Genomic DNA, 11,789 nt, shown 5'->3' with positions numbered 1-11,789 from the left:
TCCTCTAAGTTTTGCAGACGAATATTATAAATGGATTGAAAAGACTTTTAAAGTTACTTTACATCCTTCAATTTATTGAAATCAAATGTCCAAAAGAAAAAAAAAAATGTTAATAATTCACTTAATTTGTACGAACAACTTTATTTGGATAGTGTTAAATCTTAAGTGTGGGTTTGGATCCACGTTTGAGTTTTGTGTTTGCGTTTTTCTCCTCTCTTCTCTTTTTTTTTTTTTTTTTTTTCCTTCTTCTGTTCTACTGCATGCGTTTAAGAAGGGACAAAATTCACTGTTCATGTACTATTTAACACTGTTCACGCATTATTTCAATATTGTTCATGAACCCATAGTCACTTTATTCAAACAAAATATTAAAAATAGGTCTCACGATACTATTCATACATTTAAAAATTATTTTGTTACAGTTTTTTAGTTTTCAGTTTTCAATTTTAACAAAAATAAGTTGTATCCAAATAGACTCTAAAACACTCTTAACAAATATCAAAAAGGCAAAAAGCTTAGTAGATAATGTTATCAATTTATTATATATTATTATAATGTAGAGAGTGCATCGTGAATCATAATTCATCATAAAGGTGGTCATTCATTTCACGTTTCGATAACAAGATCATATCATATCTTTTCTTTCATTCTTTTTTTTGGTTAACAAGATCATATCATATCATTATTATCATATGACGGCTTTCTCAAAAAAAAAAAAAAAAAGTATATATATATATATATATATATCATATGACGTAATTCACAAATCAATCCACATCCCTAAATAATTCATCCGTTTATTCCCGGACCTTGTGGATAAACGAAAATGAACAGTAAATAGTTTTAAGTTCATAAATTATTTTACATAAATTCTACAATAATTTTGACACAACAAACTATAAACGATTGTTTAAGATACTATCACTTATACAGAAACAGTAAATTTATAATATTCACACTCTACCACGTCACAATTATAACAATAAATTGCATGATACTAATTTGTACTCCAGCAGTAGATCTTTTCTTTCTTCACGGACAAAAAAACCTAATATGCTTTGCTGTCACCGTCCAAATGCATGGAACACACGTATATTCCTCATCAAATCCCAAACCAACCCCGTGTAGTTCCGTACTCAACCTCCCAAACTTTTTTTTTGGGGAAATTATACGTGTCAATATGTTATGTTAACACTCACACATTCCACTCACTCCAATCCGTTCTTTGTGCTATGTTGTTTGATTTATTCTTTTTTTTTTTTAGGAAAAAAATATGTTCCTTACCTTTTAAAAAATTGTTACCTCACAATATTTTTACAATATTTTCATAATAAATAATAAGTGATTAATTATTTTTTTAAAATAAAATTTTAATTTACGACGTTTGCTCTTGGATAAGGATTGAACTTCAGATCTCTTATTCAATCATCAAAAACTTTACTAGTTGAACTAACTGAAACCCACAATTATTGTTTTTAATTTAAATCTTATCATTAATTTTTTTTTTTTTTTTGCTCATTAATAACAACATGTAACAATTTATTACTTATAATTTGTTATAAAAATGTTATGGATATAACATTTTTCTACATTTTAAGATCCCTATCAAGTTGATATCTGTGAGTTTCAACTTACAGTCAATTTTTATTAATAAATTTACAATAGGGACCAAAATAGTGCAAGTTGAAAATAACATTGATATTCAAAGGAGACTCTCCTCTAAACTCTCCTCTAAATAACATCCTCGTACTGAGAATTGATGATAGATGCGCTTTGTTGATGGCTGCACAATAGTGCGAGCAACCTCAGTTGTTGTATCTTCTCGTCCACTATGTAAAAGTTGAGGGCAATGTTTTCCAACCTGGACCGTATATTGAATCGTAAAAGAGAGAGATTCAAGATTTTTGAAGTTGAATCGAGATCAAACCAATGTCGAACTGTGATGATGTCATAATTAATTTAATTATTTTTAAGGCAAAAATACAAAACTGACTCTCTAACTTTTAGTTTTTGTCATTTCAGTCCTCTAATTTTGAGTTTTGTCATTTCAGTCTTTTAAGTTTCAATTTTTGTCAATGTAGTATTCTGTTAGGTCTCAATTACTACTTCCGTTAAGTTTGGCCTTTTTTTTTTTTTAATAATTTTTGTAATTAAAAGAAAATAAAAAAGAAAGCTTGAAAAAAAAAAAAAAAAAAAAAAACCATGGAACTGGAAGGTCCCTTCAGTCTTCATCCTCAACCTCCCCGTTCTCTGCTCTCTCTCTCTCTGTAGCACACCAAAAATACTAATTAAACCCACAGCAAAGAAATATCTTCACTCCTCAGCGAAAAAGCCCCAAACAGATTCCGAAGCCAGTAAGCCACTTGTCCATCGAGTCGACAACCGCCATGGATAGTGAGGAGGGAACTCAGAAACCGCACCTCGTGCTCGCTCACAAGCTCTTCCTCCTGAGGCACCCGAATGTCCAGGACATCGAGAAGCTCCGCCTCAAAGATGAGGTCTTCGACGCCGTCAAATCCGATGGTAACTCACCGCCGATTCCTCAACGATTCTCTCCGAGTCATTCCTCCAATCCCACCTCACATTACTTTTTTTTGGTTTTTGTTTTTGTTTCTGTGTAGATATGGCTCCGTTGTACGAAACCCTAGTGGCCGATTCGGTGTTGGAAAGTGATCAGGGGCTTCTTCACAAGCTAAAGAAGGTGGGTAACTCAAATGGAGCTGTATTAGGTTACCTTCTGCGAGCATGGGTCGATGGGCTTGGTGGTGCTGTGCTAGATCGCGACCATTGATGGGATTGCGGCTCTCTTTGGTGTGGTGTTTGCTTTGGGGTTTGTTTGTGCGTTGTGGGTTGGTTTGTTGAAATATTGAGGTTTGGTGGTTGTCTGCTTTAAAACATAATGCATACATGATGGTGGATTTGAGAGAGAGAGAGAGACCGATCTTGAGAGAGAGAGCAGAGAACGGGGAGGCTGAGGATGAAGACTGAAGGGGACCTTCCAGTTCCATGTTTTTTTTTTTTTTTTTCAAGCTTTTTTTTTATTTTCTTTTAATTACAAAAATTATTTTCAAAAAAAAAAAAAGGGCCAAACTTAACGAAAGTAGTAACTGAGACCTAACAGAATACTACATTGACAAAAATTGAAACTTAAAAGACTGAAATGACAAAACTCAACGTTAGAGGACTGAAATGACAAAAGCTAAAAGTTAGAGGGTCAGTTTTGCATTTTTGCTTTATTTTAAATATATATAAAAACATTAAATTAATAAAAATATAGAAAAATTAACTAAAATATTCTAATTCATTTAGAGAATTAACATTACTTCAAATATTAATCTAATACAAGAATTTATTGTATAAATATTATAAAAATATTAAGTAAAAATATCATTACATTAATTTCTAATCTAGAATATCTACATCCATAATATTTTTACAACAAATTATAGGTTGGTTCAAATTTGAACGTATCATTGAGATTACTTTTTTGTTCCAACAATGACAACCAGTAACAACCCACCACTTAAAATTTATTGTAAAAATATCATAGGCATAATCTTTCTCTTCAACCATGGTGATAAGGTGTTGTGAGCTTCTAATTTTTAAAATTTTTTTTTTTAAAAAGCGTTGATCTGAACCATGAGAACCGTTCACGGTTCTTAAATCCGGGTGGTTCAACCGCAGCTCGAACTGTTTTGTGCTTTTTGTGCATAGAACAGTTCTGGTGGTTAAAAGAACCGTGTTAGTGAGAGGTTCTTGGTTATCCAGGTCGAACCGTACGGTCCAGTCTGGGTCTGAAAACCTTGATGATGGGTCAATGGTGTCCTTCTCTCCCATTTGTTGCAAGTCTTAGATAAAATCCCAGTAACTCCATTCCCAAGCATGGTTGTTGCTTATGCTTTTGTCTCCTTTTTTTTTTCCTTTTTGTGTTGTGTGTTGTTGTTTTGTGATCATAAGAATTGAATTTGAATTCAACCCAATTGAGAACAATGAAATCAAAGAAAGTGAAAAAAGTTTGCGTGAATTTTGAAGAAGTGCTTGGACTGAGGTGATGGAAAAAGAAGAGTGTGGTTGGACGCTCTTTTCACTTCTGGAAATGGCAGTTTTAAAATGTTGGCTTGTTTTGTTCTATTTTGTTTGTTTTTATGGTGTGTGTACGAGTGAGAAAAACAGAGGATGAAACGAATTGATATTAATATATATAGAAACAGAAAAAAAGAGTCCAACGTCTTTTGAAATTTAAAAAAACATAATTCTAGAAAAAATAATTAAAAGTTAGTTAAATAGTATAATATGATATAAAAATAGCATAAAAAAGTATAATAAAATCTGTAAATAATATTAAAAAAAACTAAAAAATTAAATAAATTAAAGGAAATAAGCTTAGTGTCCTATGCTCCTATTGCTATAAGCAAGCTTATAACTTTATAACAACAAGACTTGGGTCACAATCATTAGCGTCAGCATCATCACTGAAATGTAAGACCATTCGTAAAGAAGGAAAAGCTAAATAAATGATATACTGATTGGGAATGCAGGTGGGTTGGTTAAGTGGTTGGTTACTGGGTTTCAAAGTATTTATTTCAAGTTTTGGATGTGTTTTCTAATTCGAGTCCAGGTACTTGCACTTTAAAAAAACTCTCTGGACTAATGATTTACTCCTCTAAGGCTCACTTGTTGAGAACAATAATTAGTCTTTAGTTAAAAATTTTGAAAATACACAATAAAAAAAAAAAAAAAAAAAAGATAATGATTGGGTACTTTTGGACCTTTGGTAGGTACATCATTTATACGTAGATAAGGGTCTTGTTAGTGTGTGAGTTGTCTAGATTAAGATATAATAAATATTAGGCAGAGTATATCCACATAAGTGTATATTTAATTAAAATGAATGAGTTTTTAAATTAATAATTTTACTTATTTAATTCTACTATTATTTAAGTTTTACAAAATGGTAAATTTGAAGATATTTTAGGTATTAAAATTGAAAATTCCAAGTAAGAAAAACTATTTAAATAGTAATATAGATAACAGTAAAATTGTACTCATGATTTCCTGAATTAAATTCTAGATTATAGTGTTGGGGAAAGGTTCTACACTTCTACTGCACACTTGCACATAATTACTTGTATGTATTAAACACTAGTGTGTAATAAGTTTTACCAATAAATATTTAGAGTAAATCCTAGTAACTTTAGTTCAAAAAAAAAAATATTGCACAAAAAAATTGTGTTTACAATTATATACAACAACCAATATAAAATAAACATTGTCCATATTTATTTAAAAGTTGTATAAGAATAGTCATATTATTCCACTCTTTCTGCCTATGAAGCATCCCCTAAATTTTGGGGACAAATATTATAATGAATTAAAAATTTTTAATGCAAAAAATGTGTGTTTATGATTGTATACAACAAACCGGTATGAAATAAAAATTATCCATATTTATTAATTCCTCTCTTTTCTTATGAAACATCCACTAAGTTTTGCGGACAAATATTATAAATGGATTGAAAGGACTTTTAAAGTTACTTTTTTTTTTTTTGAGGGGATATTGAACTTAAACTCAAATGTCCAAAAAAAAAAAAAAAAACTCAAATGTCCAAAAAGAAAAAAAAAAATGTTAATAATTCATTAAATTTGTACGAACAACTTTATTTGGATAGTGTGTAATTTTAAAACACCCTTCACAAAGATCAAAAAGGCGCTGATTAAATAATGTAATTATATATTATTATCAGTATAATGTAGAGAGTGCATTGTGAATCATAAGTCATCATAAAAGTAGTCATTCATATCACGAATCTAAAAAGGTCTTATCATATCATATGACGTAATCCACGAAATCAATCCACATCCCCAAATAATTTTTTTTTTTTTTTTTTTTGACTATCATCCCCAAATAATTCATCCGTGTCTTCCTCGTCCTTCTGGACAAGAAATACCTTGTATAGCGTATATGCTTTCCCTTTTTCGTAATTGATGGATCTACCAATTATAAGCGAGAAGAAACGTATACTCAGGATAGGGTATTTTTTTTGTCCTTATAAATAAGAGAATTGAACGCCAATTATGAGTGACAAATTATAAATGCCAATTGATAGGGATTTTTTTTTTTATAATTGATGGGTCTACCAATTATGAGTGAGAAGAAACATATACTTACTATAGGGTATATTTTTTCATCCTTACAAATAAACGCCAATTAATAGGGACTTTTCATAATTTATGGGTCTACCAATTATGAGCAAGAAGAAACATATACTCATGATATATTTTTTTGTCCTTACAAATAAACGCCAATTAATAGGGAGTGGTTTTAAGTTCACAAATTATTTCATAAAGTTTTATTATAATTTGGATGTGACAAATTATAAATAGTTATTTATCATACTATCATTTACAAATAAAAGATGAGCTTACTGTTTTTTCTTTAACACTCAAGTTTTACCGCATCACAGTTGTGACAAAAAAAATCGCGTAATACTAATTTGTAGTATATTTTTTCTTTCTTCACGGAGAGAAACTAATTTACTTTGCTGTTAGCTTGTCACCGCCCAAATGTATGGAACCCACGTATGCAACACACATCAAATCCCAAACCAACCCCAAGTAGTTTCATACCCAACCTCCCAAACTTCTTAGTTTTGGGAAATTATACATATCAATATGTCATGTTAACACTCTCACACATTCCATTCATTTAGATCCGTTTTTTATGCTATGTTGCTTGATTTATTCTTTTTCCTTACAATTTTTTTTAAGTATAACATCCACAATATTTTTACAACAAATTAAAAGTGGTTAATTGTTTTAGAAAGTTTTAAACTATAATTTTTGCTCTTGACAATAACTCTCTTTTTCGTCAGACTAAGACACCAATTGATTTTTGGTGTAAGCGGAGATTAAAGGGCTGTTTGGGTGAAAAAAAAATGCTCTCTTATCACTCATTAGTCAAATATTATCACTCATCACTCTATAACTTATCACTTATCACTGAAAATAATCCAACGTCCTAAGGTGACATGTTTGACACTTGTTTCCAACTTCTAATAACTCAAAAAATTTTACTTTTTGTGGGACTCCTAGATTGACTTGGTGCAGCTTTTACTGATCGGCTACCTTCGTGAACAAACTCACTGAACCCAATATTACTTCTTCTTCTTTTTTTCTTTTTCTTTTTTCCTTCAACCCCCAATACCCAAACTCACCGAACCCAAATTGCTCTCAAGCACTGTTCATCACCTCCCTCTTCATCCATTCACCGAACCCAGATTGCTTTCATCACCTCCTTCCTCCTTAGTCTTCGGGACTATGCTTCTTGATCAGATTGGTGGACACTAGGCATCCACTTCTCGGCCCGGGTGGTGGCAGCTAGGCATAGCATAGGATAGCATATTAGCCTTGCTTGGTTTACTTGGGTCAAATCGACCTCTAAATCCATCAAGCTCAAATCTTTCTCTCTTGGTCTTCATTTTCTCCCAGTTTTCCCATCTGGGTGTCTCTTGGTTTTGAGATCTGGTGGAGATTTTGGCTGTCTGGGGCAAGGAATTTAATTGGGTTATCATTGAAAATTCAGTCTGATCGATTTGGTTTGAGGTAAGTTTAGTGTTTTGTTGTTGAGAAAATTGAGATTTGGCAATTGGGTTTGTTCTAACAATTACATTTGAATTAAGATTTTGTGTGTTTTTGACTACTTGACTGTGTAGTTAGTTGATTTTACTGATAGACACTCTGTTTGGTTGCCGAGAAAACCGAGGAAAAGAGTGAATTGTACTAGGTTGGTTGAGTAAAAACACTTTGTTTCCTTAGGTCACAGTCTTGTGAAGGCTCAGAGATTGTAAATTTTTTTCCCACATTTTTCTTAGCAACCAAACTGAGAATAAAGATTTGGAATTTTTTGTAATTACATAAGCAATTGATGACTGTAGAGAATGCTAGTTGAATAGGGTAATCTGATTCACAATTATGCAGATTTGGGCTTTGATTTGAGAAAGAGATGTTTTTTTTGAAGCATTGAACTCTGAGGTATGCATTAGATCTTGTTGAGACTAAGGTATGTTCAGATGGGGAATAGGGATGGCAATTTAAATCCGACCCGTAAATACCCGGCCCGGCCCAACCCTAATGGGCCGGATTTTACCCAACCCAATAAAGAATAGGGTCGGGTCTAGGTTTTTTTTTTAAAAAAAAAAAAAAAAAAACTCAAAGCGGGTTAGGGTTGGGTTCGGGTTTTATTAAAAAAAAAAAACCCGAAACCCAACCAGGATATGACTCGGTTTCCTTGAAATTACAAAAAACCCCCTTATATATATATATATATATATATATATAGTTGTAAACCCTAAGTCCTTAACCCATCTGCCTCTCATAATTTGATCTCATTTCAGTTCACGCCTCAGCCTCACGCCTTCAGCCCCTTACCTTAACCCTCTCTTTGTCACTCATGCAGCCACACACTCAACCACGCACAAGAGCACGTTTGGGTAAGGATCAATGGGTTTCATCTCTCACCGTTTGGGTCATTGGATTAGTTTCTCACCGTTTGAGGCATGTTATTTTCTTCTTTGGCTGTTTTTCACTCATCTGCTTCCTATCTAGGTCCCAAGAATGGGTTATGTCTTTCCTTGTTTTTATTTCATTGTTTGGTATGATGAGTTCATTCAGTCAAGTGGATTGGTTTCTCAGTTTGCATCCGCTCACTTCAAACTTCATAAGAACAATCAAGTTGAAATCTCTAGATATAAATATACACACATTGCAGTATAAGAACTAAATGAAATAGATTTAGCTTACAATCATCCACTGATCCATATTGGGCTTTATGTACTTCAAATTTATTTGGAGGAATTCATAGGGTATCAGTTTGAATTCCCTAATGGTATTATCATAATGTGGTATTTTTGTGCCTTGGAAAGAAATCCATCATTGCTAATTTTATGAGCTGATTGTATCTAAACCGATCCACTTGAAGTTGAGACATGTATTTTTAGTTTATGTTGAGACATGTGTGTGCTTAGATCCTTATTATTGCTGCATTGATTTAGCTAGGATATTTCGTATCTTCATTAAATTGAAAAACTAAAAATTCAACCATTTTGTGCTAATGGAAGAAATTGTTTATTGTTTTTTATGTTTGTTGGGAATGCAGAGCCTAAAATGGAGATGGAAGACATAAACAAATCTGGTTCTTCCTTGCCAAGCGGCTCTCCCTTGAGAACCAAACATTGTTCCTTGCCAACTATGCGGTTTCCTTTGCCATTTTCACGATCACCCTCACCATTGTCGCCTAGCAGCTCAACCTTAGGATCACCATCACCTTTATGCCCATTAAATAACGAGTAAGTGTTTGATTTGTAGTTAATCATTTTAGGATGGTGGAAAAGTAATGGTCTCAAGTATCCTACTTTACAAAGGATTGCAAGAGATATTTTAGTTATTCCTGTCACAACTGTTGCTTAAGAATTTGCCTTTAGCACTAGTAGGAGACTTTTAAGTGCACACCGTAGTAGGCTACATCCCAAGACTATAGAGGCAATGATGTGTGCTTAGAATTGGTTATGGAGTGAAATCAACGGTTAGCAATTGTCTAATTTCTGTTTATAAAATCAAAATTGTGCTAGTTACAATTTGATGAAGTTTATTCCATTTTTTAATTCATTGTTGTTGTAGGTTCTTCAACTATGTCTGGAGATTGTACACTTCAATCAATTCTTGATGATGGAGAGCCTAATGAAGAGGATGGGAGTTGTGTCACAATTGTGAAGGATTAGACATTTTGTATTAATTTAGTAGCCTTTTTAATTTCTTAGACTTGTTGGATTAATTTGTTGCTTTGTAATTATTCTAAGCTTTTTCAGCCTTTTGTAATTTCTTAGCCTTTTTAATTTGTTGGTTTGCGGAGGATAAGACATTTTGTAATTTCTTAGCCTTTTTAATTTCTTAGACTTGTGGGATTTATTTTGTAGCTTTTTAATTTCTTGAATTTGTTGGACTTGTGATACTTATTTCTTGGACTTGTTGGATTTATTTATTTTTAGCTGGTGATTTTAGCTATGATTTTGTTGATTAATGATTAAATGGTTATCTTAGTTAGGTGATTTATTTATTTATGATTAACCTATGATTTGGATTGATTTGGTTGCCATATAACGTGGCCGAAATGCCAAATTTTGGCATTTGGGCCATGTTATATGGCTTGAATGGGCTTGAATCTAGGCAAAAAATCATAATGGGCTTCAAAAAATTTTTTTGGTTGGGCCAGATTTGGGCCCAAGCGGTTAAATAGGGCCTAGCAGGGCGGGTCTGGGCTTCGGGAAAAAAAAAAAAAAAACCCGATTAATAATCGGGTTGTGTCCGGGTCGTAAGTCCTAGCCCGCGGGTTGGGTTTAGGTATGCAAAAACGCAGCCCATTGCTATTCCTAATGGGGAACGTGAAAACATCATGCATCTCGGTCAATTGGAGTGGCAAATCAGAATGGGAGAAGGTAGATCGGTAGGTATGGTATGGGAGAGAGATTGGAATGCTTGGGAGCTGAAGAAAAAGAAAGTAAAGGAAAAGGGTTTGGTCTGAGAAGAGGTAACATAGAGCCGTTGGTTTGATTAGTAAAGGCTTTAGTGTGAAGTGACAAGACTTTGATCGTGGGGCCCATTGTTTGAGTAAATTTACGAGATTGTCATCATAACTCTGTTTCTATAACTCAAAAACACTCAAAAGTTGTTTTCAGTTTTGCTAAATCATTACTCAAATATCAGGGAATTGAGTGATGGAAACAAAACTTGAAAACAAATCCAAACAGACCTTCTCTCCGTGGGTCCCACCATTTTTGAGTGATGAGTGATGGAAACACCAAAATCCAAACAACCACTAAGCCTCAATCTTTTATTCAACCATCAAAGACTTTACCAGTTAAGTTAACTGGAACCCATAATTATTGGTTTTAATTTAAATCTATCATTGAGTTTTTTTTTTTTTTGGCCCATTAATAACAACATGTTACAACTTGACACTTATAATTTGTTATGAAAATGTTGTTGATGAATTCTGTGATATCAGTGGGCTGAAAGTCTCAGGCGTTGATGAGTTTGTGACTAAATCCTGAGAAAACAAACAAAAAATCAGAGGAGACCGGTGGAAGTCAGCTAAGAACCCTCCGATGGTAAAGTTAGCCTTTTTTGTGATTCCCAGTAAATTGGAAGTCTCAGAATCAGAAATTCCTTACTCTTTTGTTGGCGAGCATTTATATAGCATGCGGGGAGAGGTTACTTATTTGGTAACCATTCCTATTGTTGAGAAGTCCAAACGGCTCGGAGGTAACTTCCATAACTGCTGGGGAAGTTAGATTATTCAAGTCTGCATTTCACAACGGTTGGACTTGACTAGCAACAGTTCGTTTTCTCTCACACCTGGTGGAGACATGTTCGTGGCGTAGTAATCTTGTCCGTCCTAGGTTGAACTTAGATGAGGATCTCCCTTCTCCGTCTTTTCACAGGACGACGCCTATGGACGAGAGAAGACTTCGAATGGATTTTCATTGCACATCAATTGTAAACATAACATTTCTCTACATTTTAGGATCGCTATCAATCTAATATTTGTTAATTTCAACTTGCAGTCAATGTCTATTAGTGAATTCACAATAGAGACCAAATTAGTGCAAGTTGAAAATAACATTGATCAAAATGATTGCTATAAAAATGTAGGAATCGAATCGACAATGACTCAAAAATGTAGAAACCAAAATTGTATTTTTTGCATTTTTTTAAAAAAATAGGTAAAAATAAGA

The sequence above is a fragment of the Quercus lobata genome, chromosome 11, assembly GCF_001633185.2.
Source record: "Quercus lobata isolate SW786 chromosome 11, ValleyOak3.0 Primary Assembly, whole genome shotgun sequence".
In the NCBI taxonomy this organism is placed as follows: Eukaryota; Viridiplantae; Streptophyta; class Magnoliopsida; order Fagales; family Fagaceae; genus Quercus; species Quercus lobata.
Note: the sequence above shows the minus strand (reverse complement) of the source record.